Raw genomic sequence first — 24017 nt, 5'->3', positions numbered from 1 at the left:
CAGTGAATGAGGGGGACCTCCTCCCCCTGTATATGCTCATAGGGTATCAAGTCTCTTCTTGGTAGCCTGCTATCCTTCCTCTGAGTGCCACCAGGCCTCCCCATCCAAGGGACATGGTCAAATATGGGGCACCAGAGTTCATGGGAAAGTCAGTCCTCTCTCTCCACTCAACTGTGGAGAATATTGGCTGGGCGTGGTGGCACCACCTTTCATCCCAGCACTTGGGAGGCAGAGGCAGACAGATTGCTGTGAGTTCGAGGTCAGCCTGGTCTACAAAGTGACAGCTAAGACTACACAGAGAAACCCTGTTTTGAAAAACAACAAAACAAAACAAAAAACAAACCAAAGCTGTGGAGAATGTCCTGTCCATTGGCTAGATCTGGGTAGGGGATCGAAGTTTACTACTGGTGCCATAGTTTGAGCAGGACCCCTGGGCCCAGGTCTGCCCATAGTAATGTTCTTCTTGTAGGTTTCTAGGACCCTCTGGATACTTCTATTTCCCCATTCTCTCATGCTTTTCTCACCTAAAGTCCCAATAGGATGTCCTCCCCTCTTACCCACTTTCCTGGTAAGTGAAGACTTTCATGGAACATGCCCCATGGGCTAGTGTCCAGTTATACGTGAGTATATACCATTTGACTCTTTCTGCTTCTGGGTGAACTCATTCATTATGATCATTTCTAGTTCAATCCATTTGTCCACAAATTTCAGGAATTCCTTGTTTTTAATAGCTGAGTAGTATTCCATAATGTATATGTAGCACAATTTCTTTATCCATTCTTCTACTGAGGGACACTTAGGCTGTTATGAACATGGTTGAGCATATGTCCCTGTTGTGTGGTGGAGCATTTTTTGGGTATATTCCAAGGAGTGGAATAGCTAGGTCTTGAGGAAGCCTTATTCCCAGTTTTCTGAGATAGCACCAGATAGATTTCCAAAGTGGTTGTACCAGTTTGTATTCCCACCAGCAATGAAGGAGTAGGAGTGTTCCTCTTTCTCCACATCCTTGCCAGCATGTGGCATCATTTGAATTTTTGATCTTAGCCATTCTGATGGATATAAAATGGAATCTCAGAGTCGTTTTGGTTTGCATTTCTCTGATAACTAAAGACATTGAGCATTTCCGTAAGTGCTTCTCGGCCATTCGATATTCCTCTGTTGAGAATTCTCTGTTTAGTTCCGAGCCCCATTTCTCAATTGGGTTATTTGGTTTGGTGGTGTTTAATTTCTTGAGTTTTTTATATATTTTGGATATTAGACCTTTGTCAGATGTAGGGTTGGTGAAGATATTTTCTCAGTCTTTAGGCTGTCACTTTGTTCTGTTGACAATGTCTCCTGCCTTACAGAAGCTTCTCAGCCTCATGAGGTCCCATTTATTAATTGTTGACCTTAAGGCCTGGGCTGTTGGTATTCTGTTCAGGAAGTTGTTTCCTGTGTCAATGTGTTCCAGGCTCTTCCCCACTTTTTCTTCTAGCCAATTTAGTGACTCTGGTTTTATGTTGAGGTCTTTAATTCACTTGGATTTGAGTTTTGTGCATAGTGATAAATATGGGTCCAATTGCATTTTTCTACATGTAGACATCCAGTTAGACCAGCTAACCTCTTTTTATTGAATAGATTTGGCTTCTTTGTCAAAAATCAAGTGTCCATATGTGTGTGGATTCATATTTGGGTCTTCAATTCGATTCCATTGATCAACCAGCCTATTGCTGTGCTAGTACCGTGCTGTTTTAATTACTGTTGCTCTATAGTACAGCTTGAGATTGGCTATGGAGATTCCTCCAGAGGAGCTTTTATTGTATAGGATTGTTTTTGCTATTCTGGGTTTTTTGTTTCTCCATATGAAGTTGAGAATTGATCTTTCAATGTCTTTAAAATATTTTGTAGGTATTTTGATAGGGATTGCATTGAAGCTGTAGATTGCTTTTGGTAGTATCTGAGCCCCATTTCTTAATTGGGTTATTTAGTTTGGTGGTGTTTCATTTCTTGAGTTCTTTATATATTTTGGATATTAGACCTTTGTCCAATGTAGGGTTGGTGAAGATCTTTTCCTAGTCTGTAGGCTGTCGCTTTGTTCTCTTGACAGTGTCTTCTGCTTTACAGAAGCTTCTCAGCCTCATGAGGTCCCATTTGTTAATTGTTGGCCTTAAGGCCTGGACTGTTGGTGTTCTGTTCAGGAAGTTGTCTCCTGTGCCAATGTGTTCCAGGCTCTTCCTCACTTTTTCTATAGAGGTATTTTTTAAGTTGAGGCTCCCTCTTCTGAGATGATTCTAGCTTGTGTCAAGTTGACATAACATTATCCCACACAACATACATGTATGTATACTTATATGTATACATGTACGCACATATATACAGATATATGCTGGGTAATCATAAACAATTCATTAAGCTCGGGGGCTACAGTTTTTCTCATCTATAAAATGGGAATAATTATAGTCTAGGGTGTTGGGGTTGGATTGGTTTCAGCTGGTGGAGATTACACATGAAATCATATTATGCAAAGCCAATGTCTTCAATTCAGCTACCTGTACACTCCTCACTTTCACTTTCCCTTATGTAGAAAGGCATAAAGTCTTCTGGAGCACAGAAGAGCACGTCCATTTCAGAGGCTATAAATAGGAAGAGGGAGATCAGAGGAGGGCTGCTGGTGGCTTTGATATCACAGGAAACGCTTAGAACCGCGTGTGAAACTTTCAAAGACTAGGAAGGGAAATAGTCCCATGTTAACCAGAGACTGAAATGAGTACTGCGTTGGAAACGTTTTAAATGCTGTGGTGATCTAGCACCTGTGGGCTGTTTGACTTGACAGTTTCACTTACACTTTGGTCACACACACTCACCTTCATAAGTGTTTGGATTATTGAAAAGTATCTTGAGTCCAAGGCTACTCTGGACTTCATAGGGAAATCCTATCTTAGAAAAAAATAATGCAAATTATAGTCTTATTCCCGGGGAATTTTGACCTAAAGCCTTACATAAATGATAGCTCTTCAAGTCTGTTTGCTTGGTCTATGATTCTTTGATTTAAAACAAATAAACAAACAAACAAACAGTAGACTTGCTTTATTGCTAGAAGCTTCTGACTTCTGAGAGTCAATGTTGTCCCAGCCTATTACCAGATTTACAATATTTACGTGATGCTTTATAAGCATAAAAGTTGCCATAAGCACACTTGTTTCTTAAAGCACAATTATCATAATAGTGTGGCTTGGTGTTTTTGTGTCTCTTGACAAAGTTATGACCCACAGGATAAAAATCCATGGAGTGGCTGCTCTGCCGATAACCCCTGACCATCTAAAAGTAGAAAGTCTCATGAGAGTTCACTGAACTGCTCTTAATACTTCACATGAGGTAGTATGGGTGGGCTCGGGGTTTTTAAAAATTAAGTGTTCCAAGAGAGATATTCAGATATTCACATAACTGTCAAGAGGGAGATGGAAGCTGAAATCCATTGGCTGCCGCTGTTTTGAGACTCTCATGTTTCAGCACTTCCTTTTAGTAACAGGAAGTGAGAGAGTTTCCGGAAGGCGGCATCAGAGTGCATGAGAGACTCCGGGACTCCTTCACATCTTTAATTTGGTCAAACTGCCCGCACAGAGGATGAGGCAGCTTGACTACTGGAAAGTACCTAGTAAGCATGAGAGTTCTAGAAAGTTCGGCATGAATCTACATAGAGGAAATACTCACTTAGGCCAAGACATAGACTAAAACCCGTGACCATTCCCCACTTGCCTGTGGAAAAGCAAACGAAAGTTACAATTTGTGGTTTTGCTTGGTTCCCTGCATCCTAGGCGAAAGGAGAAAGAAGGCCTATTTACCATTTTCTCAGAAGTGTGGGCTTTCCAAAGATACGGCAGTCAGTTTACTTTCACATATATATATCTTGGTTTAGTCACGCTGAGGAGGAGTTGGTTTTGAAATGTCAAAGCGCTGGCCTCCAGCAAGTGGGCGCAGTTCCATTCCGACAGCAGAGTATGGAAGCAGGCCTAGAGAGGAGGCGGGGGGGGGGGGGGGGCCACAGAGCTGGATCTCTACCTGTGGGCTCGCCCTCTACAGAGGACTCGGTGGCTCTGAGCAAAGCTTGGAACACCCACCCAGTCAGTCTGCTGTGTCTGCCTTGATCTTGGAGTCAGCTTTTGGAGTCTGCCTCTTTCGCATGATGGTTTCCACTGTGTTCCATGGCACAGTTCAAACTCTGTACAATGTGGCCTCAGCATGGTGAGCCAGCAGCACGTGACGTATGTGTCAAAAGAGACAGGCTAGCCCTCTCTTCATGCCTGCGTAGGAAACTTGAATGACAGCTTAAGCAATCCTTGAGACATTCCAAGCCTGTGACTTTTAATCCCTGCTGTGCTGTGTGTGACCCTAGAAAAACCCCTTTAGTGTTCTATCTTGCATCAGCGTCCACATCAGTAGGAGTGGAGGCCCGGGTCACACAGCTGGTAAATATTAGCAGCATGTTACTGCTGAACTGATGGATGAGAGCCCTTCAGAACTCTGCTACCTTCTTAGAGAATGAGGAACGTTTCTAAGACATGAATCCATTTAGGGCTTTGGTAGACCATCCACACAATCCCTGGCTCGGTCCTAAAGCCCCACCTACTCCTCCACTTATAGCCACCTGTGCCAGCCTTTCCTCAGTTGCCATTGGTTGGCAGGGGTGGGCAGAAACCACAGCAAGTGAGAGACTCAAGCATACAGAAAATGAAGAGATTGGTTGAGCTTGATGGACGCAGTGGCCCATACCTCTAATCTCAGCCTTTGCGGTGCTGAAGTAGATCATGAGTTTGAGGCCAACCTGGGCTACATATCCAGGTAACGGAAAATAAACATGTGCCAAGGAAGAGGGGTTCATATATGTCTTAGGGCCGCCATGGGACTCGGGTGGACAGACCTAGGCTCACATGTCCTCTCCATCAGTCAATGGAGGCGAGCATAGGCTAGCTGGGTTGAAGTTCACGGCTGTGTGCACATCCTCTCTTATAGAGCTGGCATAGGGATAGCTGTTAAAATTCATGCTGTGCCCAGCCTATCAGCTATCAGCAGTTGTCCATGACATCATGCGCACTTGTCTGCCCCTCTCTCTCTGTGAGGCGGGAATCCTCCTTCCCAGGTCATCTAAGGAGGGGATGTGTGCAGAGTCCTTGGCCCAGTGATCTGCATGCAGTTCTTGCTGGTCAGGCTCTAGGAGACAGAGTGTGTGTTGAACCTAACTCTGGCAAACACTTACACTTTGTGCCTAGACTGCCAAGGTGGTTCGACATCCTTGAGCCTACAGAGTAAGGAATGATAGGAAAAATGTACACGTTTTATGTGGAACCCCAGGAGATGGTATGGCTAAATATCTAGAGTGATGGTTTTCCCATCACTACAGGCTGAAAGGGGACCGAGCAGGGAAGTTCCCACAATGCTCCCTATGTTACCTTGTGACTGAACCGTCCCAGAGAATTCATTCTCAGCCAAGTGAAACGGAAAGTTGTTTTACTTTGCGATGGAACATTGTTCTTCTCGATCCACTGATGTGTCTGTCGTTGAATCTCTTAGACCTTCCACTTTTCCTGTAGGTGGAAGATAGACGGGCACTGAAGTCCTAATAACAGAAGGACTTGCACAGATATTTGTCTCATTGAAATAAAAGGAGGGAGTGGTTGTCTACTGCAGTCACTGGTTTCTGTTTGCTTTTCTAGATCTCGATCTTTTGTGTAGCGCTACTGAGCATTTAAATGACTTCTGTTAGATACAGTTACATTTGCATTTAATATAGACAGAATCAGTGTTTGGAAGATTGCATTTTAGCCTGTGCTGCGTCCATGATGAACAGCCACGATAGCATGAAAGAACATTTTCTTAATATCTGTACAGGTAGCAAATGCTGCAGCCATAGCTTAAAAGACAAGAAAGCGGCTGTCAGAATGCTTTTTGTGCCTCTAACTAGTGTCCTGGTCTATGCACAATATAGAGTGTCTTGAATCTCGGTCGACAAACTTTCCAGAGAAGAAACAGGTCCCATCTAACAAGACACCAGTTTCTGAATGACTTATTAATTGAACTAACAGGAAGATTATTCTCTTGGCAGGGTGTTGTGTGTGTGGTGGGAGTGGTACCTGCTGGTTGCAGAGCATGCACGTTGGCCACTCACTGCTGTCAACTTAATTGGTAGCCGTAGCTCGTGCCTCGAGGACGTCCCGGCACGTGGTGCTAAAACAAGTATCAGTTACCCCAGGTCTCTCTGGTTGGGCGTGTAACTCCTCTAACGTGGTGTCTTTCTCTTCCCTGTCTGTTTGTTTATTCCTTCTACCCACAGTGAGCACTTGGCAGTGTGCAGACAGGATGCGGCATGGTGTGACTCTCAGAAGAGGAAGAGTTTGCGGCATCTACTCAAGGAGGCTTCTTTTCTATACCTCCAAACAGCTTTCCTTCGTGGGTAATTTGAGGTTTTCTTTTGGAGACCCACAGATAGCCACTCCCTAATATGTTAATGGGAGAATCTTAGGATTTAAACAACAGTGGCTTCAACCTCTGGTTTAGCGCAATTTAAAGTTACATTTTCTAAAATGTTGAGGACTTGAATTTTTTTTTTTTTTTTTTGAGACTTGAAATTTTTCTTGCTGTTGTTGTTTTGTTTTCTGGTTACTTTAATTTTTTTTCTTTTATTGAAAATCTTTTTTCCATAAAATGTACCCTGATTACAGCTTCCCTTCCCTCTACTCCTCCCAGGTCCTCTCCACCTCCCCTCCATCCAGATTCATCCCTTTTCTGTCTCATCAGAAAACAATAAGGGATAATAATAAAATAAAGTATAATAAGGTAAAACAAAAACTAACACACTGGAATAGGACAAAACACACACAAACAGAAGGGGGGAAGCCCAACAAAAGGCAGAAGAAATTAACATAGATGCAGGGAACCCACTTGTTCACACACTCAGGATCCCCATAAAAATACTAAAATGGAAGCCATAATATATATGCAGAGAGTCTGTAAGGTAAAAGAGAGAGGACTAAATGAACAAGTAAAATCTATGTAAAACAAAAATTCAAAACAAAACAGAAGCCCCGAGGGGACAGTATGAGACAAGGAACTTCCAGTGAAGTCTTTGAGTTTGTTTTCTGTTGGCCGTCTACTGCTGGGCATACAGCCAACCCTTAAGAGTAGTTTGCTTCCCCAGTTAAACCCTTGGAGAAAACTCAGTTTTCATCTGCAAGTGGTTATCAGTTCGAGATTGCTTCTGGCTTAGGGATGGGTGCGTGCCCACTTCTAGGACCCCATCTGGTGTGGACCCGTACAGGCTGCCTCAGTCTGTATGGGTTCATATGTGCATCAGTCATGTTGATTTAGAAAGCCTTGTTTCCTGGCTCTTACACTCTTTCTGTCTCCTCTACTGCAGCTTCCCTGAGCCCTGGGGGGAAGGGATTTTGTGGAACATTCCCTTTAAGAGTTGATTGTCCAAGGTTGGTCACTCTCTGTAGGTTGTCCGACTGTGGGTCTCTGTATTTGTTCCCTTCTGCTATAGCAGGAAGCTTTTCTGGTGATGGTTGGGCAAGGCACTGAGCTATGTATAACGGACTCTAATTAGGAGTCATTTTATTGTTGTGTTCTTTGGGTCTCTGGGTTTTCTGGTCCCAGGTTCTTGGTCAGCCAAGCATGTAAGATATGGTTTCCATCTTATGAGGTGGGCCTTTGGTCAAAGCAGGTATTGGTTGGTTACTCCCTTTGTGCTACTATTTCGTTAGCATCAGGCCAGATACTATGGCAGATCTTAGAGTCTATAGCTGGGTTAGAATTTACATTTCTTTTTCAGTAGCATGTAGAGCACCTGCCTGTGGCAAACACGCCAGCCAGTAGAGGGAAAGGCTCTATGTGGCACCAGCTTGAGTTCCCCACGTTCAGTGAGTTCTTCAGGTATGGTCTTCATCAATTGGGCCTTGCCATCAGTTTGTGGAGAGCAGCCTATAATCTTGGCAACAGCCTGGGTTGTTTGGGGGTTCCCATGGGACCCCTTTGGTCTGGTTGCTTTTTTTTTTTAAATGTGGTAGATAACAACATTGGGAGTTTCTACTGAGGTCATCTCATAGAGGAAGCTGGCCTTGTGAGATGCTGAGTCCCTCTGGCCAATTCCAAGAGATTCTGGATTCAGCTGTCTGATTTTTTCCAATCCCTTACCTCTCACCTGAGTGTTCTCCATTAAACCCATAATTTTGGATCCCTGAGGCTGAGATGACGTCAGGAATACCATTACCACCTGGCCCGCATGGAGTCCTCCCACCCAGAGATGCCAAGAGAGAGGGCAGAGTGAAGGCATGTGGGTGGACCCTTCCTTTTGAGCCAGATGGGAACCTCTACTCCTGACACTGGTAAGGCATTCCAGGGTCAAACACCCCTGAGTGAAGAGCCTTTTTCTAGTTAGCTTCAGCAGTCAACTTGACACAGTATTGAGTTATCTGAGAGAGTCTCAGTTTTGGGGGGGGCGATTTGGGGAATCAGATTGGCCTGTGAACGTGTTTGTGGAACATTTTCTTGATTCTAATTGACGTGGGAGGGCCCAGCCCACCATAGGCAGTGGTGTCTGTGGGCAGGTAGGACTGGGCAGTGTAAGAAACAAGCCAGTAAGTAGCATTCCTCCATGGTTTCTGTTTCAGAAACGCTGCTGGAGTTCATGGCTTACCTTCCCTCAGCAAGGGACTGTAAGATGAAATAAGATCTTTTCTCTCCAAGCTGCTTTTGATCGTGGTGTTTATCAGCAACAGAGAAACAAACCAGGGCATCCTCTGAAGACCTGTTACTTATTTCCTAACCATCACCCCATAATCACCAGCTCCAGAAATGAGCCTTCTCCTTAGGTGGGAAACTAAGTTAATCTGTCTCTAAAGACGCCCCCTGGGATGCCAGCAGATCAGTTTCAAAGAAGCAGGCTGGCAAGGGGACCCTGGCATAGGCTTCTATATTCAGCCACTCGGTCCCAGGTTGGTGGTGCTGTTTGGTTATGAAACTGCTGTGGGATGAAGCCTTGCTGCAGGGAGTGCATCACTGGGCTGGGCTTTGAGAATGCATAGCTTTGAATCGTTTCCAGGTCAGTCTTTCTGCACATTCTGGAAGGTGTGATCTCTCAGCTTCCTGCTCTGGGTACCTGTTTCCTTATTGACCTTGCCAATATGAACTCTTTCCCTCTGGAACTGTAATAAGTGGCTTTGGTCATAGTATACAGCAACTGAAAGGTAAATGATACAGGGGCTTGTGGACACTTTTTAGGATAGGAAACATGAGCGAGAGTGTGCACGCACACACACACACGCACGCACACATGCACATTTAATTAGGAATAGAGCTAGCCTCACCAATCTCTCTGTAAAAACAAGGCACAAAACTTGAAGCCTACAATTCTTTCAAGGACACTTCAGTATCCTCTAGCCACCTGCAAACACAATTCCACGATGCCCTCCAGGAAGGAGTCCCATCAGGTGCTGCTTCATAATTTTAGTGTTGTCAGTCTCTGTGTTCTCAAATTCAATGGCTGTTCGCTAAGATGCACATCTTTATTTACATAGCAACTGATGAGGGTAATTTGCTTCAAATAGAAGTTATGACTTACAGGACCATCTATGTGCTTAAAGCACTCTAGAAATGTCATAATTAAGCTGTTACAAGGATGTCAGATGGGAGAATGTCTTACATGCATAGTATTAGTCATGTATATTCAGCTTTAAAATGTTTTGAGTATTAGCAGCACCTGATGGGACTCCTTCCTGGAGGGCATCTTGATGTTTTTGGAAGGTGATGGAATTTTTAAGGGTTGGAGCCTGGTGTGGGGGTGAGGGGGCTTTAAATTAAATTATTTAGATATGGACTCAAAGAATGTAGAACCCTGATCTATCTCTCTCTGTCTCTCTCTCTCTGTCTCTCTGCCTCTCTCTCTGTCTTTCTCTCTGTCTCTTTCTCTCCCTCTCTTCCTCCCTCCCTCTCTCTCTCTCTCCCCTCCCCCATCATTCATCCTCTGCGATGTGTTACAGATCTAAAATAACAGGTATCAACCAATCATGAACCTCTGAAATAGGTTCATTTCTGTATAGGTTGATTTCTCAGGTATCTTCTTATAATGAGAGAAAGCTGACTAACACACATAGCGGGTTCTGGTTACCTATGGCTGCTCAACACACCACACTGAGACACCGCCTACAGTCATTCACCTTTTGTTTTGGTCTGTCCTAGGCTTGGGAGATAGGCACTTCTCAAGGACTTAGCTCTGTATCCAGACTGCAGTAGCTGAGACTTCTTGTCCTCTGAAAGGCTTCCCCAGCTGGCCCTGACCATCAGCACACTTTATTCTACTGAGACCGAAGGAACACTCCTCCTAGGGCTGGTAGATTCCTTCACACAGTAAAGGACTTTCAGATGCAAGCCAACCAACCATTCAGGGCTCTTACTCCAAGCACCTTCTTTATTAGGTTTGCTCAGAATGGACCACTGTACTGGCAGCCATCATCACCACAGGAGCAGGTACCAGACAACTAAATTAGTCTATTTTCTAGAGCTACTTAAATTACACAAGTAACTCAAACCCAAGACTCTGAGTCTAAGGCTCCCGTGATGCTTCTAGAGGTAACGACGTTAAAGGTCTTTCCTCCATCTCTGTCCCCTGGCTTCCTGACCCACGCTGATGCACCCTTGCATGACCCCCAGAGTATGGCATGCCTTTTGTTTTTGGAGATCTGCAAGTAGAAAAATGCCCTTCTTTCCCAGAGTTCTCTCTGAGTCTGGGCGTCTGAGCATTGCACTTCACGCTGTCTAAAGCAGGGACCTCAAGTCTCAAGTTTCTACCTACACATAGCATCTCTGGGCAAATTGGGCTTCCTCCCATCATGGATTCTGGGTTTCCAGGATATGTTATGTGTCCCAGAAGAGAGAGCCAGGTAGAAGCCATGCAGCCCTTCTCACTGTTGCTCGGAAGCTATAAGGCGTAACTCGCTGTGAAATCCAGGCTGTTCCCCAATCTGAGATCCTTCATCCTCAGCCTTCTGAATGCCAGGCAGCACCATACACACGTGGGTTCTCCTTCCTGTTGGTAGAATTTAGTCAACGAGGCAGACCCACACTTGAAGAGAAAGCTATTGGACCACATCTCGAAGGGGAAGTGACAAAAGAATTGCAGCCATGATCTGCTCGTGGGTCTCCAACAAGTTTTATGAACAGTTCTGCTCAGTTCAGATGGTTCTGGAGTGTTCTGTTTCCCACAGCTATTTTTGCTACTTTCCTTTCATTATTTCACGATGGCAATCTGCATATTCAGAAAATTTTATTTCTTTCAATATTTTACGGCTCCTGCATAGTAATCTTTAACACCTCAAATTTCTGGGTTAAATTGTCCAAAATATTTTAAATTTTAATTTGAAACTTAAGTTTGTGTTCTTGTCAAGTCATTTCCTTAACACAAACTTGAGGAATAATATACACCCAGAGAATTAGATTGTGGTCCAAACTTAAAAGTAAAAATAGACATTCAAAAACCAATCAGTTAAAAATGTAAAAATTAGACTCTGAGTGTAGAAAGTTGTTATTAGGATTTTTAGCCGTGGCTTTACTTAAATGACACGAATTTATATTTTTTTGTGATCTGAATGTTACTTTGATTTTGATTAATTTAAGAAGAGAAAATATTGAAGAAAATGGTGAATGGGCCATTCACTCTCCTAACTGATGTACAGTAATTAGTTCCAAGTTCTTGATGACCATTTTAAAAATAGAAGACGAGGGAGGAAGGAAGGGAGAGCAAAGGAGTGGGGGGAGGGCTGTTTTCACGGGCAAATGTGAACAGCAAAGCTGAGCCCTCTATGTACCAACTTGATAAAGGCACCTTGAATGAGCTAACCTCAGCATCACAGCATCAGGAAAGGGCAACCCTTGGCAATGTAGGAAAGAAGTAGCTCTTAATAAGTAACCAAAATTAAATGAGGGTTTGGTCTTGTAATGAAGGAGGACTATGTAGGCATATAAAACCAAAGCAAGCAGGGGGTGCAACTATAAAGCCCAGAGAAACAGGAAGTACTAGTGAAGAATAACCCCCCCAAGCCCCTCCCTCTTTTACAGACCGTGGGGAGGGGGGCGAGCAAGAAACCATGCAAGAGGCAGGGTAACGCGACAGTCACTTGGCTCAAAGGGCGACCTCTGAGTCTACTGGTTCTGAGGTTTTCATCCCCTGAGGGACTTTCCAATTCACTGTGGAGGTCGTGGCTTTGCACAGTGATGAGGTTAAACAGTTACAGAGGAACCCGCACCAAGTGTGATAAGCCTACGGCCACTCAGACCTCTTCCTGTCTCTAGAGAGGACCATGGGAATGTCAGCTGAGCACCAACTTCCTTAAATGCTGCGAGGGTGCATGGAGGGGGCGTGCCAGGAACAAGCTCACCCAAGTCACCCCTGTGGCATTTGCTCCTTTGCACTGCGTTCCATTTGCCTTTCTTTATCAGGAACTGTTTCCTTGTTGTCATTTATAAAATGAACTGTTTCTATTTCCTCCTATTCCCTTGCCATTTGCTGGAATCACAGCCATTTCAACTCTGGGGCCCCTTGATGGTTATTAGAGCACCCTTAACTTATGGGGCGCTCTGACCCTAGAATCTTATTCTATTCCATTTCACAATAACAATAAGCTCTCTAGATATTTTTTCCTCTTTTTCTTGTATTAGACATGGGGTGTCTATCCCTAGTTTTAAAATGCTGTAAATTACAGTATAATTGAGAGTGTAAATGGCACATTCTTTTTTTTATTAGAGATATTCGTTGTATGTTTTATATCTCTTATTACTTGAGGTTCCTAAAGGGATGATTTCCTACTTACAATTTCATCTTTCAAAGTGTTTAATCAAGAGCCTCAGAAACCTTCATCAACAGTGAATTTCATGTGTCTCGTACCCGGTATAATCTTTTGTGCTCGTAGTCAGATTGTGTTTCACACAGTTTTCTATACTCAACAACAGGCATTCAAGATTTATGCAAAATTGGTTTTTGAATAGATGTTGGTTGAATAAGGTCTGGTTAAGTAGGTGGGTGGGCGGCTGGGTAGGCGAGCGGATGAGTGCATGATGGATGGATGAGCAGGTGAGGAGATATGTCAGGGTGTGGATGCAGCACCAACTGGTAATACTAACCTAAGTCCTTTTCAGAATAAGCTTGTATATACACGTCTACTCCTGCCCTCATTTTCAGAAGTCTTTAATACAATTAATTAACTTCTTAAAGTTATGAAACATTTCAGAAGTATTTTCATTTGCAAATGATTCGGGGGGTCATGCAACAGGGACGTGCTGAGATGACCCTGAACCTCAGCACTCCTGCGTCACACATATGCACAGTGCACCGTCAGACACTGAAGGGCTCTGAGCACCAAAAAAAAAAAAACCCCACCCAAGTCCACTTCATGGTTTGTTGTTTTTCCGACTAACAGCAGCGGAAAGCTTTCTGAAGAGGCTAGGAGCTGCTTTAAGGACGAAATTGATCTGAGGAGTAGTAGGGGGGGGATGGGGGAACGTGCGGGAGGGGGGAGGGGGCCAAGAAAAACCTTGCGGCCATCTCAGCCTCGCTGTGACCCCTTCCGGGGCCTCGATTTCCCAATTAGGAAAATCAGGACATTGAACTGCTTTCTTTCTGGAACTCCTTCCAGCTCTAAAGTGCCATGATTCTAGGTGTGCCAAAACAAACAGAAAAATTGTATTGCTTCGTATACACGTTCTGCACGGAAACCCAGATGCCCGTGTTCTCTCACCTTGCTGCTTGTGAGCTACTAATCCAAAAGCCCCGCGTTAATCTCAGGAACTCTATTTGAAATCGTTATGAAAGTGTGGAATGGTTGTGTCTGGTCCAGGATAGGGGTCGGGGAGCAAGAGAGCAAACACATTTCAGTATCTGAAGCTGAAAACCAACAACAGAGTCATTTTCATAGTGGCCACCCTCTGGTCACATGACATAATCATTTCTGACACTAGATCATTCGTAAACGTGAAATTGGGTCACTTGGTAATTTTAAAGCCTTTGTAATATTTTAAATAAAAATGTTTCTCAAATATTTTCTCCTAATTCCTGGGGGTGTTTGTTTGTTTGTTTGTGTGTTTGTTTTTTCATGAAGGACTGTGGGCTAGGAGTATAGGTCAAGGGAGAATACATGTGTCTTAGGTAGGGACTTTATTGTTGTGATAGAACACTCTGACAAGAAAGAACCTGGGCAGGCAAGGACTTATTTTATCTTACATTCCACCTCACAGTCCACCATTGAAGACAGTCAAGGCAAGAACTCAAGGCAGGAACCTGGAGACAGAAACAGATGCAGCGTCCACGAGAGAACGCTGCTTACTGGCTTGCTCCTCACGACTCATTCAGTTTGTTTGTTTGTTTATTTGTTTGTTTGTTTTCATACACCAGGAGCTCCTGCTTAGGGGTGGCACCGCTCACGAGGCCTTCCCACATCAATCATTAATCAAGAAAATGCCCTCCACAGGCTGGCCGATAGCCCCATCTTAGGGAGGCGTTTGTCTCAATTGAGGTTCCCTCCCCTCAGATGACTGTAGATTGTGTCAAGTTGATAACTATCTAGCCCGTACAACATGCTAAGCCTTCAGGAGGCCCTGGGATCTCTCCACATCAGTAAAAGAATCCCTACACCCATGTAACACCAGCTACTTCCCTCCCCCTCCTCTCTTTCCTCCTCTTCCTCCTCTTCCTCCTCTTCTCTCTCTTTCCCTAACCTTATGGTGTCAGATGAGTGCATTTTGTTGCAGTTGTCTGCTTTGATTTTGAACCATCATAAAATATGAGTAAAGGAAGATGATCAACAGCTCGGGAAGAGGGGAAAGAGGCATCAAAGTTGCTTTCCTGGGGAGATCACTTGGACGAAACAGGAATTGTGTCACTTGCCTGGGAAAGAGAGTAGCCGAGAGAGCACACATCTCTCTCGTTAGTTTCGTTCACAGTCACCCTGGCTGTCCTACATGTCAGAGCAGGACAGCTGTGTGTCACCTGTCCTTGTGATGTCCACTAAGGCATAGCTTGGATTGCTTGACTCTAACTTGAGAGCCGTGGGTTTTAGCATACATATACGGAGCAATGGAGCAATCGTTCGTTCCTAATCTCACGAGACGGCACTCAGCTGTTCCCTGCCCCCTTCCTCAGCATTTTAAGTGGCTCTTGGTCAGTGGACTTTTGATTAAAGAAAATGGGTGAAAAAAATCTCAAGTGTGCTTTTCTTTATTTCTAGTTTACTTTAATACACACACACAACAAATTTATGTTGAGTTTTTACTACATACAAACACCTTTGAGCCTGGTAATGACTTTCCAGCTCTCTCTCTCTCTCTCTCTCTCTCTCTCTCTCTCTCTCTCTCTCTCTCTCTCTCTCTCTCTCTCTCATTTGTGTGTGTGTGTGTGTGTGTGTGTGTGAGAGACACATGCATGTCTACATGCTTGGTTGATGTGTATATGTGTGGATGACAAACGTTAAATACTGAGTGTCTTCCTTCATCACTCTGCCTCTTGTTCTTTTAGGCAGGCTCTCTCATCAAACCTAGAGCTCACGAATTCAGTTAGGCTGCCTGGCCAACAATCTCTGGGAATCCACTTGGAGACCCCGGGAACTGTGCCTGGCTTTAAGCAGATGCTAGCGACCTGAACTCAGCTCCTGTGCTTCTGCATCAAACGCTTTGTTGCGAGCCCTCCATCCAGCCCTCTGGCTTTCCCCTCGGTCAGAGAAATTGGGCCTTTTCTGGGTTAACTCAAGCCTCTGCCCCCTTGCAAGTAGAAAGAGCTACCAGAAGTTCAGGAAATGCTGCACTCTTGTTGGTGTTGGGCAGGATTTCCTGCAGAGGGTCAAGAAAATATACTTTTTCCATAGCTTTGTTTAAATTGCAGAAAGTCCTTGCCTTCCATTGGAGAAACTGTTAGTCCCTGCCATGGCAACAAAGGAAAATGGGCAAACCAAACTGTTCACCTTCTCAACTAAAGCAATGGGGAGACCTATGCGTTTCTGAATCTGTCCCATGGCTTGCCACACTGCTCCAGTACGGTAAACCAGAATAACCAGAACCAGGAGAAGCAAGAAAAGATGAGCTGACATGCTGGACATCTAGTCTGGCCACTAGTGTTCCTGCTTAAGGCATCCTTACCATCTGTCTCCTTATGAATGCTAGGAAGAGGCACCCATGCCCAGCAAAAACAGCAGGCGGAGTCATAAATAACCCCACGAATCTCAGAGTGATTGTCTGGATGTCTTGCCTGTCATAAAGTCCTAACAGGGCTAGTAAGGGACAGCCAGCAGACGGATAACTGATCTCCAACGTGGAATGTCTGGTTCAGGGGCCAACACTGATCTGGCAACAATGAGAGTAACAATTGGAGCAGTGAGCAGAGGATCTTGGATCTGACGCCAAGGATCCGTGGAGCCAAGCTCTGTCCCCTCTAACTAGAAGTTGCTGGGCTCCATTGCCTTCCTGCTCCCTGTAGGCCCTTTAAGGAGCTTGCCCTGTGGTGCCTTCACAGAGTTTGTTTGTGGCTATTTGGAGGTGGAAATCCACAGTGAATAACAGGGCCATTTTCTCAGGCAATGTTTCCCAAAATGGCTCCATTAGGAAGCTGCCTTTCAAAGCCTTCTCTCCCTGTATCTCAGGACAAGCCATTTGTTGTGGCGCTGAGTGCACAGTGAAGGTCAATGCCAACCAGAGTACCAGGGATGAAGAACGCTCCTAACAAGGCTGAAAGCGAAGGTAAGTGATATAGAAAAATATTCTCAGAAGAGCGGCACGCCACTTGCCTGGCTTTCAGAAAGACTTAATAGTGGTCCTCTCCTGAGCAAACAAAAAGAGTGAAGTTGGTCATGGGGTCATGGGCGTGGTATTATGGTATCCCAGAATTTCCTAGACTAGGGCGGGAATCTTCCTACCATGTGGCCACTGATGAGACCCTTTGATTAGATTGATAAAGCAGCAGTATGTCGACTCTGGTGTGGAGAAACTATGTTAATATAATTAAGATTACATTTTGGTTTATGCACTGCTTCAGAAATCTTTGTTAATTTAGATACTGATAAGTTGACACAGAGAACTTTCATGCGCACATGTACATGTGTGTGTGCACATACACACACATGCATACACTTTGGAATGTTGGCTAGAGTAGAAAACAGACTCCTCATATCAGTCAAGTTCATTGTAAGGTCTTAACTCTACACCCTCCTAGGCTCAGGTCAAGCGAACGACAGAGGAACGTCAAGTTTAATGTATTTGGTCCCAGGCACTGTTCCAGAGTCCGATCTCCTCTGCTGGGAAGTTAACTAGGGAATTCAGTTTCGGTTTTTGAAGACAAACAAAACTTATAAAAGACAGCTACTCAGACAGCACGCTATAAATGCCTAAAGATAAAAGCAATACAATTCAGTTTATGCAAACGCGAGACAGTTAAAGCTATGCTGTCAAAAGTCAGGTAGTAGTGACCACTAGTGGGAGGTGAGAGCCTCTGTTCCAGGAGAGTTCTGGGGTGCTGGCAGCAATAGCTTATTGCTCTGGGTACTGACTACAGCACAGTATTCCGTTGTAACCACGTGAATTTATGCACACTGTTTGCAAGTTATGCGGCAATAACATTTTATTTAAGCTAGTAGGTACGGCAGACCTGAGGTCGGAGGTACCCCCACATCTAGGTGCGGCCTGTTTTATGAAGTGGAGTTGAAGCTGGGTTGAGCTTGATGGAATCCCTGTGAATCAGCGGTGCCCACTCACTCCTGGAACCTAGAACAATTCTTGGCACATACCAGGCTCTCAATAAACAGTTGTCAAGAAAGTGAATGGATTGACGAGTTAAATACGCACATTTTCCAAACAAAGGATTCAATAACACAGTTGTGTGGATCAGACAGCCGGGTGATGCTTTCATCTCGTCATATCCTGAACTTACCTCTCAGGGACCGCACTATAGTAAGTCAGCCTGGGGCTGCGTGGAATTGGTCCAAGGCTTTAAAAGCCTCCTGATGTACACATGCATATGTGTCTGTGGGCGTGGCTTGGGTCTTAAACATCCTCGAAGGCTATGTGTCAGACGTTCAGTCGCTAGGCTATTCACTTTTGGGAGGTGGTGGCCCTTTAAGAGATGTGGCCTAAAGAGAAGCGGTTAGCCAATTGGGGGCAAGCCCTCAAAGGGGCTCATGGGACCACAGACCCTTGTGCTCATTTTGCTTGTTTCACAGCCATAGTGATCTAAGCAGTTCTGGTTCGCCACCCACTCATGACATTGACGTGAGGTTCTTTTTGTAACACTAGGCACCAAAGTAACGGAGCTACCTGACCATGGACAGACCTCTGAAGAGATAATTCAAATCTTTCCTTCTTTGAGTTAATGCTCTCAGGCAGTCACAGTGGCGGAAAGTTGATTACCATATCCCCCCCCCCCCCACCGCCCCTGCCTTAGTAGGCACTGTCTCTCACTTTGAATCCATTTTTGTTTGGTGGGTTCCATAAAGGATATAAACAAACGAGGCAGAGACCCAGCCGTTTCTTCCGTTACAACCTCAGTTTGTTCAAGTACACGCTGGAGGACAGCTTGTTCAAGAGTCTTTGCTAGGATCTGACATGGAGGCCAGCGTGTGATTCATTTTGGCTGGAGGACACTCATTGGACGGTTCGCTCTATCACAGAAATCTTGTTGTGTCCACTTTGGGCTTTTGAACACTGTAGTCAAGTTCTAATCTGCTTTTTTTCAGGGTTAAGGGGCACAGACTTATGGATGAGAAAGAACACTGACTGATGGGTGGAGTCTGCACCTCCAAGGGGGGTATACGCTTTTGACATGGTCATCATAAATACAGGCCTGGTCTTTATGTAGCTCTGCAGGTCAAGATACCAGGTTGTATTATATTAGTTCCTGCAGGAACAATGGTCTATGCAAAATGACTCACAAGGATTGAGTGACACACCTATGTACACACTTAAAAGTGATTTTAAAAAAATCTCTTAGAAGCAGATGATAGCTGCCGATTCCTCAAACTTCTGACTCCATGCTGCCACTTTCACTCCAACCTTCACCATCAAGGTGACCCAAGTCATATGAAATATCTACCCCTGGCCCCAAGGTCTCCAAGCTCTACATGAGTGTGCCTCGTTAGCACACCAGCTTCCCTGGAGAAGCACCAGCATGGGTGTGGACAGCAGCCAGGTCAGGGCTAGTATGGAGGGCGGTGAAGGAGAGGCTGCCATGCACCGTAGCGTGGGAGGTGGGCTCCCATAGCTAAGCCATGCATATTCAGGGGAAGGAAAAGGTCAAGACCTTCTGCAGGAAGTTCACCTCCTTCATCCTCAAGGCGAGCTTCTCTCAGAAGCAGCGTAAAGCGCTTTGGAGCAACATAAACAACAAGTGTAAGAGCCACATCCATAGCCAGAAGAAGTTGAAGACAGAGGTGGAGCTTACTAACATGCTGGCCTGGTAGAAAACTCCAAGTATGTGTAGAAGGATGAGGTCAACCAGACAGAGATGGAGAATGAATTTGTCCCCAACGAGAGAGATAAGGACGATGCTTACCCAAACAAAACGGAGCTGGAGTCTGGCCTGGAGAGCACTAATGAGGTCAGCTTCCTCTGGCAGACCCAAAAAGAGAGGATCCATGTGCTGCAGTCCCAGATCTTGGATACGGCTGTGGTTCTGTCCACAGGCAATAGCTGCTACCTGAACATGCATGACATCATGGTCAAAGTCCGTGCCCAGCCTGAGGAGATCCCAACAGTAAGTACCTGGGCTGAGGCTGACAGCCGGTACCGGGTCAAATATGAGGATCAACAGACGCCGGCAGGGAGGCACAGGGGTGACCCCCACTCTGATGAAGAGCTCTCCGAGATGAATCATCGGTCACTTGTAGGCGGAGATCAAGGCCCTCGAAGACCATGTCTAAAGGCTTTTCCATGACTGACGCTAAACAGTGTGTGGGCAGCTGGTCATTAAGGATGACGAGACCAGTCTTGACCAAGCTGGAAGCTTCCCAGCCACAGCCCAAGCAGGTCCTTGCCCAGAAGCTATGTAAGCACTGTGAGCTCTTGAATATCAAGCTGGTTACAGATGCTGAGACCACCACCGACTGCAAGCTGCTGGAGGCCCAGGGAACTGGTGGAGTCGGGGTTCCATAAGAAGTTGGAATTCCACACGAACATCATTGATGGTTACTCAGGAAGGTCAAGTTCTGTCTCCGGGAGCCTCAGGAACCCTGGCTTCGGAGATGCTGTAAGTGCCTTCCATCTTAGCTTCAGTTCTGCTCAGTTATACCGAGGCCATGGCTGTGAAGACCAGGAATCACAACAGGAGTCCAAGCTCTGATAGCCTCCCCAAGGGAAGGGTCACAGCGGCCCTCCAGGCCTGTCCCCTCCTGCATCTTTCCTCAAGCCCTGGAGCCTATGGAGGAGTCAGTTCTTTGGGCGACTGCAGAAAACAAGAGGCTCACCAGAGGCTTCTACCTACCTCTGGGAGGAGTCTCCTGCCTGGCATAGCCCTCTGGCTTGTGTCTTTACTAAAATTCAATTTGTCACTTTTAAAATAAAGTTACAGTTGGCTTTGCCACTCCCTCTCCAAAAGTGATGTTTTAAGGCCAATGATGGCAGTGTATATTTATAATCCCCATATTTGGGAAACACACAGAAAGATGGCCATCCTGAAGCCAGCTTGTGCTATAATAATGAATTCCAGATTACCTAGAGCTAGTGAGACTCTGTCTCAAACAAACAAGTGAAGTTTGAAAGGATTTTCACTTTTTTTGGATGAATGTGTAGTGTGTGTGTGTGTGTGTGTGTGTGTGCTTGTATGCATACACACCCATTTGCACCTGCCATAGCATAGGTGTGAGGGTCAGAGGATCTGTCCTTACCTTCTGAGTACCTTTGTTATTTTCTCTTGAACATGATGGTCTAGCTAGCTCCAGAGATTCTGGGGACTCTCCAGTCCCCACCTCTCACTTCCCCTTAGGAGGGCTTGGGTTTCAGACATCTCTCTCCATGCACAGATTTCTCTATGGAGTCTGGGATCCAAGCTCAGCCTCTCAAAGCTTGCACAGTGAATCTTTTGCTACTGAGCCACCTTCCCCAAGTCAAAACATGTGATATATGGATGGATACCTGTATTGCCTTAAAATGAGGAAAGTACCTCGATTCTGTTCTTCTTGTTGTTTTTATTTTAAATTTATAATCAAAATCTTCTGGGAGAATTAAATTAGCATGAGAATGTTGATTAATGAATATGGTCAGGGTGAAGGCAGCAAGATGATCTTGAATGTTTATTTCAATTTTACAAGCACCTTCTGTGTATAGAACAATGTGACGGGGCCTACATAGCTCCTGACTTCTGATATTCATGGTCATTTTGTGAAATTCACATTATTGTTTTTATGGTACAGATGAGTTAATCAAGGTCCAGAGGGGGTGGCTGATAACCCTAACATCATGGGTGGCAATAAACACCCAAGTAACAAATGCTTACAGGGCCGTAAGTCACACAGAACCTGAACTCAGGCACCCTGGTTCCAAGTTCATCAGTCTGGTGTTTCAATACGATGGGCTTTGTGTGCAATTTGAAGACTTCCTCAGCAGGTAAACTAGACTGTCTCTATCAGGGATTCTTCTGTGGCTAGTGGTAGAAATACACAGGCAAGTCATTTTTTCCCATGTATGCACTCATTCATTTTGTCAACAAAATTTTAATAAGCATAGATCATGAAGCTCCAACTGTCTATTAATTACTCTGAGACTTAGATAGCTGGTATGCAAGGCAGAGTGAGGAGTGTCTACCTTACATAGGTATTAGGAGAAGCCACTAACTCTGGTAGGAATTTAGGAATTCAGTCTAGAGGAGCAAGGATAAGCAAACAAATGAATACAGCAGGATTGCATGAGAATTCATGGGCAAGCCTTAGAAAACTATCATTTTTTAAAGAACAAAATTTATCTCTCAGTTATTTTGCTAATTATTTTCTTTTTAAAAATAGTGGAGTTCAGGGGCCAAGGAAACGGCTCATTAGTAAAGTGCTTGTCACACAAGCATGAGTTTCTGAGATCCCTACATTTAAAAAAAATCTGGGCATGGTGGTGCCTACCTGAGGACAGGAGGGAGCAGACACAGGAGCATCTCTGAGGCTCGCTGGCTAGCCGGATGCTGAATCTATAAACTGGGTTGCACGAGGGACCTCAAGAATGAAGAAGAAATCAATTGGAGAACGTGAGCACTTGCCCACACAACCACATGCACACGTGTACACCATGCACAAGCACATACCACATACACACAGGAAAAAAAAAATGTGAAAACGGTGTGATTTCATTTCAAACACATGCAGGTGGCAAGGGAGGCAGTTCTGCACTGTCATGGGAGGGAAACCAACCGTCACGACTATGACTCAGCAGAAGACTCATTCCCTGCAGGCAGCAGGGAAGGGAAGGGAAGCTTGGCATCCACTTTCTCTTAAGGCCCTATATTCAGCTGGGAAACTGCCTCGGGAAAACTAAGGTGTCTATGCCTTTGTCTCTGCCTTCACAAGCATCATTAGCCACCAAGCCTGGGTGTTCTCGTGTGGCCCAGACCCTCCCAGTGGAAACACAAATGCAACAAAACCATTCATCTTCTCAGCATGTCAGGCAAGGTATATATTTTCGGTTGGAAGGTTACCAAAGCACAGCTTTGCTTCAAAACACACACACACACACACACACACACACACACACACACACACACACACACACTTTGTTTTTGTACATCTCTCAAAGCTGCTTATAATATTCCTCAGGAAAGGAATCCACACACAATGTTGAAACCACATGTCTTGGAAAAGAGTCAAAAGATTTATAGCTTGGAGTGAAGAAGAAGAAGAAGTATGAAAATAGCATCTCTATCAACCATAGCCATCCATTCCAAGATCGCACATGCTCTTTCGGTCCGTGGGCGAAGGTCATGCAGGGGTTGGCTAACAAGCCATTTACCTTGAGTGTAACTATGGACACCTTCCAAGGCATCCAGTCTTTGGTTTTTACCCATCAGCTGCACATTGATACCATAAGGAATTCCCACTTCAGACATTCCTTTTGGAAACCTCAAAGGCCATGGACATCTCCAAAACCATGGTAGACTTTACTTATCAGACATCTGACATAGGCATAAGACCTTAATATTCATTGGCGTATGCGGTTACATACTACATTTGACTTTGATGTATCTGGTTTATTTTCTTGGTAAATCAGGTGGCACGATCGTGCTCCATTGCCCTTGACACCAGCACATGCTTACCCCTGAGACCTGACCAACAATTTCGAAGTCATATCCGTTGCTGCCGAGCGTATTTTAATTTTGTCAGCACCCAACCCTTGAATTGTCCACTAACTAGCTGAGAGACTTTTTATTAAGGGCACAAAAGAGAGGATGGCATTCTTCCTTTATCTGCATAAATATAATGACTTTCTACACCGCAAGTTGACAAAAAGCATTTGGGGATGGGGAGGTGGGTCCATTGGCAAAGCGTTTGCCATGAAGCCCGAGGTCCTGGACTCAATCTTCAGAACCCAAGTGAAAACCTGCAGCACCTGCTTCTAATCCCAGTGTTGGGGAGGAGAGACATTTACTTCTCTGCCTTGCTGTGGATTCTGGAGGATTTCCCCATTGTCTGCATGTGCTAGAGTCAGAGCTACTGATTCCAAATAGAACTCCCAGATGTGAGAAATGACATCTCTCACTGCTTCTGCAACAAACGACCACACTCTGCTGCTTAAAACACATTTATTATCTCGCTGTTGTGAAAGACTGGAGCCTGGCATGGGTCTGGCTGGGTTAAGGTCTCCGTGTCTGAAGGGCTGCATTTCTTCCCGGGGTCCTTGGTGGGAGAGTTGTTTTCCTGGCCTTTTATGGTTTCTAGGGGGGATCTCTGCATCCCTTGCTCTTGGGCCCCTTCTTTCATTTCCAAAGCCAAGACCTTGAGTTGGGAGCCTCTCATGTTAGATCGCTGCCCCTAGCCTTTCCCCTCCCA

At 45.0% G+C, this 24017-nt stretch overlaps 1 protein-coding gene across 3 annotated transcripts in view; it reads left to right on the top strand.

Moving 5' to 3' along the window:
* Adss2 (adenylosuccinate synthase 2) overlaps positions 1 to 24017 on the top strand; it is an 832666-nt gene that overhangs the window by 231449 nt on the left and 577200 nt on the right. Inside the window, exon 14 of one of the 3 annotated variants that reach the window (XM_051147970.1) lies at positions 16380 to 16389. The exons of the other annotated variants lie outside the window; for them this stretch is intronic. The gene's annotated coding sequence lies outside the window, so the exon portion shown is untranslated. Of the gene's footprint in view, positions 1 to 16379; positions 16390 to 24017 lie in introns of those variants that run through there. 3 annotated transcript variants of the gene reach the window in all.

This window comes from Acomys russatus, chromosome 6 (assembly GCF_903995435.1).
Source record: "Acomys russatus chromosome 6, mAcoRus1.1, whole genome shotgun sequence".
In the NCBI taxonomy this organism is placed as follows: Eukaryota; Metazoa; Chordata; class Mammalia; order Rodentia; family Muridae; genus Acomys; species Acomys russatus.
This window is presented reverse-complemented; position numbering and strand designations above follow the sequence as displayed.